A 6,109-nucleotide genomic window follows, 5' to 3' on the forward strand; every position below is an offset into this window, starting at 1 on the left:
AGCAAAATGCCTTCGGTAAAGCTTTATTTCGCCTGTGCTATCATCTTCCGATATTGTAAAGCTTGATGCGCCAAAAACTGTCTTGTACACACATAATCATTTTCTTCAGTGCACCCCAGCTAGCACTGCATGTTTTACGTGTAAGTGTGTGTGTGCGCGCACACTGATACTGTACATGCAGAAAATGTGGTGGGACGGCCATATGTATACATGACATCATCGTGACGTTTAGCAGGTGTGAGGCAATCTGATGCTGTGATTGGCCTTCTACGTAGGGAATTCCCCATCTTCACACACACGCAGTCATAATGTACATACAGAATGTGTCACATACACACATAGCATTGTGCAGACCATATTCAAGCTTTCCACACAACACACACCCATACGATAACCACATACCAATCCACAGACGATCTTGATACAATCGCAAGCTACAGTGTATATAAATTTATAGATTCAAACATCTACAATCAATAAGAAACACATTCTTGATATTGGATTTCCTTGGCGAAAAACATCTTCTTACCCATAAAGGTGAGTAATTCCGTCACACATTAATATCAAGTTATCAGTATTGATTGAAATATGATGGGTAGTCCCACATGTGCAAATTAATGTCTTTATGTTATGCCTTCTTTTATGCCTACTGATATAACGAGATATCGGCTATAACGAGGAAAATGACTCGGTCCCGACCATCTCGTTATATCGAGTTTCCACTGTAGCCATGATGAAAAATCATGGGCATACACACCCAAGTACCCCAAGTATATACCAAAATATGTATGCCATTTATTTATTTATTTATTTTTTTTTTTTTTTTTTGGGGGGGGCATATAATGGGTGTTTATTTACGTTGATGAAGGGCAATTTGTCAGTCAGTTCCATTACAAACAACTTGATGCAAAAAATTCTAATTTAACCAGAACTACACGGTTTCCAGCAAAGACTATTAGACCCCGTTTACAGTGTGGGGCTGGGCCGAGCCGCGGCCGAGCCCAACCTCAGTTGCGAGGCCGAGCCCTGCAATTTTGTCCGTTTACACTGCCGGGCTCGGCCGCGCTTTTGATTCAAACCTTTCAATATTTCGCCGTAGTGGCGCTCTACTTGTAAACAAAAGCAATTTGGTATTGTCTGGTTTTCAGACCCTTTGCCAACTTAATTCCATGGCGACGAAGTCGCCGTTCATTCAAAGGCCTTTGCCGAAGGAAAATTCCTTTGCAGGACAAAACTACCTTAAATTATACTAGTTTTCGACGTTGAGGGGGTCAATATCCTGAATAGCGAAATAGTACAGGTAGAAGGTTTGGAAGCCAGACTAAAGCTGGCCGCGCATTTGGCCCAGTTTGCGTTTACACTGAGAAAAGGCCGGGCTCGGCCGCGGCTCGGCCACGGGCGAGACCACCTCCAGAGCGAGGCCAAATGCGCGGCCAATTTTGGCCTCGCATTTGGCCTTTTGCGCGTTCACACTGAAGCGGGGCTGGGCCAAGCACTGTAAACGGGGTCTTAGAGTCTGCTACAATTAAGAATTTCTTTCATTTTCAGCAGTGTTTAAATTTCCATAGACACGGTCATGTCTTCCAGAAACAGTAAAATACATGTTGTATTTAAATGCATTTTACCCTTTCTATCCGATACACTGCATATGCAGCGTCGTTCATATGCAGTAATTATAAGAAGATATTTAAGGCTCTACCAGAAGTACTTGCGGTGTTTTGTTGTCCTTTTTTGGTCATTGATTTGGTTAATAGAAGCTGTATTACTACATGGGGAGATTATTAAGAGTGAATTAATGAAGTCAGACACACACGCACACACACAAAATAGTACACTGTACGTAATTTACTTTTTATGTAAGGTCTGTTGTGGATAGTATAAACCTACAGTGAGAATATAGCAAATGACTGCTACACAAGCATTATGCACACGGCACTTACCACAGACCAACAGAGAACATACTTCTCTTACAACCAAATGATTCACAAACACAACGTGTCATTTGTTTTGAATTTCATATCTTTTATAACATATCTATTTAATGCAATGAACAATGGGACAGTTTTCTCATCAATTTTATACAGTACAGCTGACATATGGCTATAATATGTATCTCGCAAGAGTAACTGTATATGTCACTACTGGTTGAAAAGAGAAAAATAAAAAATGAACTACTTTATAATATATCCCTTGCTAGCTGACTTTGACAAGATTAGTTAAATGTACACATAGTACATACATAGAATACCTAGTCTTAACAATGTCGTGGTGAAAGAGATTACAGTTGAATCATGTCAAGACTTCAGACTTGTGAGACTGCACATATCAATCTGGAAATACATAGGCATTGGACTTCACTTGTGTCTTTCCTTCCAAGCAATATTCATTTAGACGGAACCATTCAATTCTGAGACAACATCAGGTGAGAAGAACATACACAAACTTTGAAAAAGACTGGAGTAGTGGGGTACTGTACTGGGGTAAATTGAAGCTCAACACTTGCAACAAAGTCATGATGTTTCAAAGTTGTTGGGTATCATCCATGTGAAGGTGCACATGAAGGGGATATGTGATTGATTCTTACACAAAAACGTTCAATCCCTGGTAGAAGCCATATTTTCAATGTATACCCCCATATTCAAACTCTGAAATTCAGACTATGGTCTAGGACCGCCAGCTCACTTACCAAATGCATCATTGGTGTTCATTGCGGTCATGACAGAGAGATCCACCCATATGTAACTACGAGGAATCATGATTGGTAGCTTTTCACACACTATCAAGAACTGCACTTCATAGAGATTCATGTGAGAAGTGATGGGTGGGTGAGGGAAAACACTCCAAAGGCCACACACATATGTGCTCTTCTGTTGGATGACAACAACTGCCATTTGCCAAACGCACACTATGCGCGATACCCTTCCCCTTTACTTGTGGTCACAAAGATTTTAGTGAATATAACTCCACTTCTAAAAAAAATCTCATACATACTGTACCACTTGGTTGGTGACAGGCGACGTACAGATACAGTACCATACATGTACACTTCCCTCTGTGCTGTTTTTCACATGCACTACATGGTTGATAAATCCCTGCCTTCCTCTCACAGATGAGATCATTTCACACTCTACACGAACCAAACAAACCATGAATGCTAGTTCAGGCAGTGAATATGCAGACCATAATCATCTAGCAATATATTTGTATGACCCCACATTTGGCTGGAGTAAACTGCAGTTCTTTCTGCATGACCGCTGCCTCTGCAACAGTGCCGTTTCAAATGTATCACTTGGCACATCTTAGGCTGACAAAATGCAGAGCAGCCTCACCTTCATTTACTTCTTTACATTTTCTGAGTAAAATTATGGCCTTGTCGACAGCAAAATTTGGATCTCTGTGGCTCAGTAGCCCCTGGAGGTGCAGCTGGTATTGCTCTTCTGGTTTTGAGAATTGATAATCTTGCACTAAGAAAGGTTACATGATAACATGCAAGACACCAGAAGAGCAAGAAGGGCCAAAGTATTAAAGCAATCCTGAGATCTTGCAACTACTGAGAGCAACATACGCTATCCTGCAATTCAGTAATGCTATGTGTCTCCCCACACATAAAGAGGTTGAACTGCTTTTTAAGTACGTATGTCACAATAGGGGTCATGTCGGAGGTGGTATTACACTTCCTCTTTAATGCATAAATTTGGAATTGTTTGTATTGTTGCTCCTTTATTCTTTCTGTACAGTCTTCCTTATCATATTCTGGCATACGTACACCTCTGACAGACATTGACATTAGTACCAATTTTCCCTTTATGTAAGTGCACACTTGTGACTATCCCATTAACTCCAGTGCCTCTTGCATCAAATACATGAACCAGTCTCCAAAATGATTATTTTAAAAAAATAACAAGAATATGGCAAAATTTGTGGACAAGATACGTTGTATGGTCATTGAAGACATTAAGAAGTGTATCGAATGAAAAACAACTGTCTTATGTGTGAATATCGATTGGCAAAGTCTGTTCTTTCATTAATTTCAGACATTCTTTGCAGCACTGAAACTGAATTGTCATACAACACACGGGCAGGATACTGTAAAAGTGGTTTCTTTCGCGGTGGTTTTATTTTTGCGCTTTGAGGTTGAACCGCGAATTTAACATCACGTGAAAATGTTTGGAAAAGTCACGCAAAATTAACCACAGAAGGAAATGTTTTGAACTCGCCGCTTGTTACAATGCTATTGCGCACATGCACACACGAAGATTCCGCGCATTGAGTATATTGATGGTCAACACACACACAGCGATACTGCACAATGTAGGTCAAGCATGTTATAAAGTACTCGAGAGACGGGATTTCAGGTAAGCCTGCATTTGATTTTAATTTCTATTTAATAAATAAAAGAATATTTGGTTTTCATGTGCAAAATAAAACAGTTTTTGCCGACTGTGAATTCACAGATTTTGCCCACCGCGAATTTAAACACACGCAAAAAGGTCAGCACCAATGGAAACCGTGAAAGTATTTGTGCGCGAAAGAAACCACTTTTACAGTAGTCAGATTGCTGTTCATAACTGTTACAAGAGCTTTCTCTTGAATGTGTCATATTTTCTTTTCAATACCCACTGCCAACACAAGTCTCATGTGAGAAGAAATACAATCCATCTCGTGAACTTTACAGAAAGAGAATTAGTCATATTTTTTTTTCACTCTGAACAAAACTTGGTAAAAATACATTTGTTCAAGGAAAGAAAGTGACAAATCAGCTTTTTTCAATTCTGAACATTTATGAGATTGTACTTGTTATGTGACTGCCAAGTTTTTTAGTAATAGCACTAACAGTAAAATTTGTCCTAGGACCAACCAAAAGGTATTTACATCAAAATCACAACATTGAATTGATGTTAATGCAAATGACCAGACACAAGTTACTTGTATGCATGAAATGTCACTATATGTATTGCCACCTTCTTCTTTTGCCACAGGTGGCTACCAATGGCATATTAATCATTTCTTGACCCTTGCTCTCACAGCAAACTAGCGAATGGTAATGCACCCCATCTGGAAATCTTCTATATCCATACAGGATAAGTCAAGACATAATTTGCCCGTTAAAACATTTTGTGGGTACATGTAAATGGGACCTGTATCTGCTAGACAAGTGAATGTGTGGCTAGAGTGGCCATTAAGGCCAGAAAATCTGACAAAACAACTGGAAGAGCAGCCTATTGAGGAACATTTCCCAGAGTGACTATATGCCTCTTTTCCACAAAATAGCATATTCCGATAAAATGTTCACAAAGTACGAATTGAGTGGCTAGGATAATAATGTATGTTATCATGGAAATAATGCATGTTTGTTTGAATCTAAATTCTTAGGTTAAAAAAGAGACTCAGTGATTTGGGCAATGCAGTACATCCTTTCACACAAATGGATTTGATGAGCATAGTTAATGATGATGATAGCAAACTGTTTTCCTGCAGCGCATTCACAACCACGGGAGATGTCCATAGGCTCTAGAGACAGAATGATACAACCAACAAAGCAATCACTTATTCACAAAATCGTACAACACTTCTACAAAGGGAAAGAGAGATCAACCTGCCAACCAGCCTGAATGGGACCGAGTCCCAATGCATCAACATTAGGGAGCTTTCAATTCGGGAAGGTATGGCATATGGGACAGAGAGTTAATCCATTGTGCCCCTCTTGCTCTGTCCTGGATTGTTGGTCATTTTGATTTCTGGGGATGGGGATGCTTGCATCCATTGTACTATGTAAGCTGTTACAGGTGCGCGCGCCGTACCTAAACATACGACAGCTTGCCACTCCTTCCTTGCTATAGACCGAGTGCTATTTCCACCGTGAACCATTCTAAAAATTAACATGAAAGCTATTCAATTTTGTGCATGCACAAATCGATGTGTATGCTCTACCTACTGTCCTCTTTCCCTACCATTCTGAAAATGAAAGTTCCCTATTGCCTTGGATGGCACGATTCTCAAAGGAAGAGGGGAACAGTGCAAGAGGACACCCTTGTTGTTCCAAATGATTCTGCCATTGTTCATTTCTCCCATCTAGGAGATTTTGCCACAGAGAATGAAGGGATGCCCA

Source organism: Diadema antillarum, unplaced genomic scaffold, assembly GCF_040938485.1.
Source record: "Diadema antillarum isolate AM-2024a unplaced genomic scaffold, OU_Dant_1.0 seq00001703_RagTag, whole genome shotgun sequence".
In the NCBI taxonomy this organism is placed as follows: domain Eukaryota; kingdom Metazoa; phylum Echinodermata; class Echinoidea; order Diadematoida; family Diadematidae; genus Diadema; species Diadema antillarum.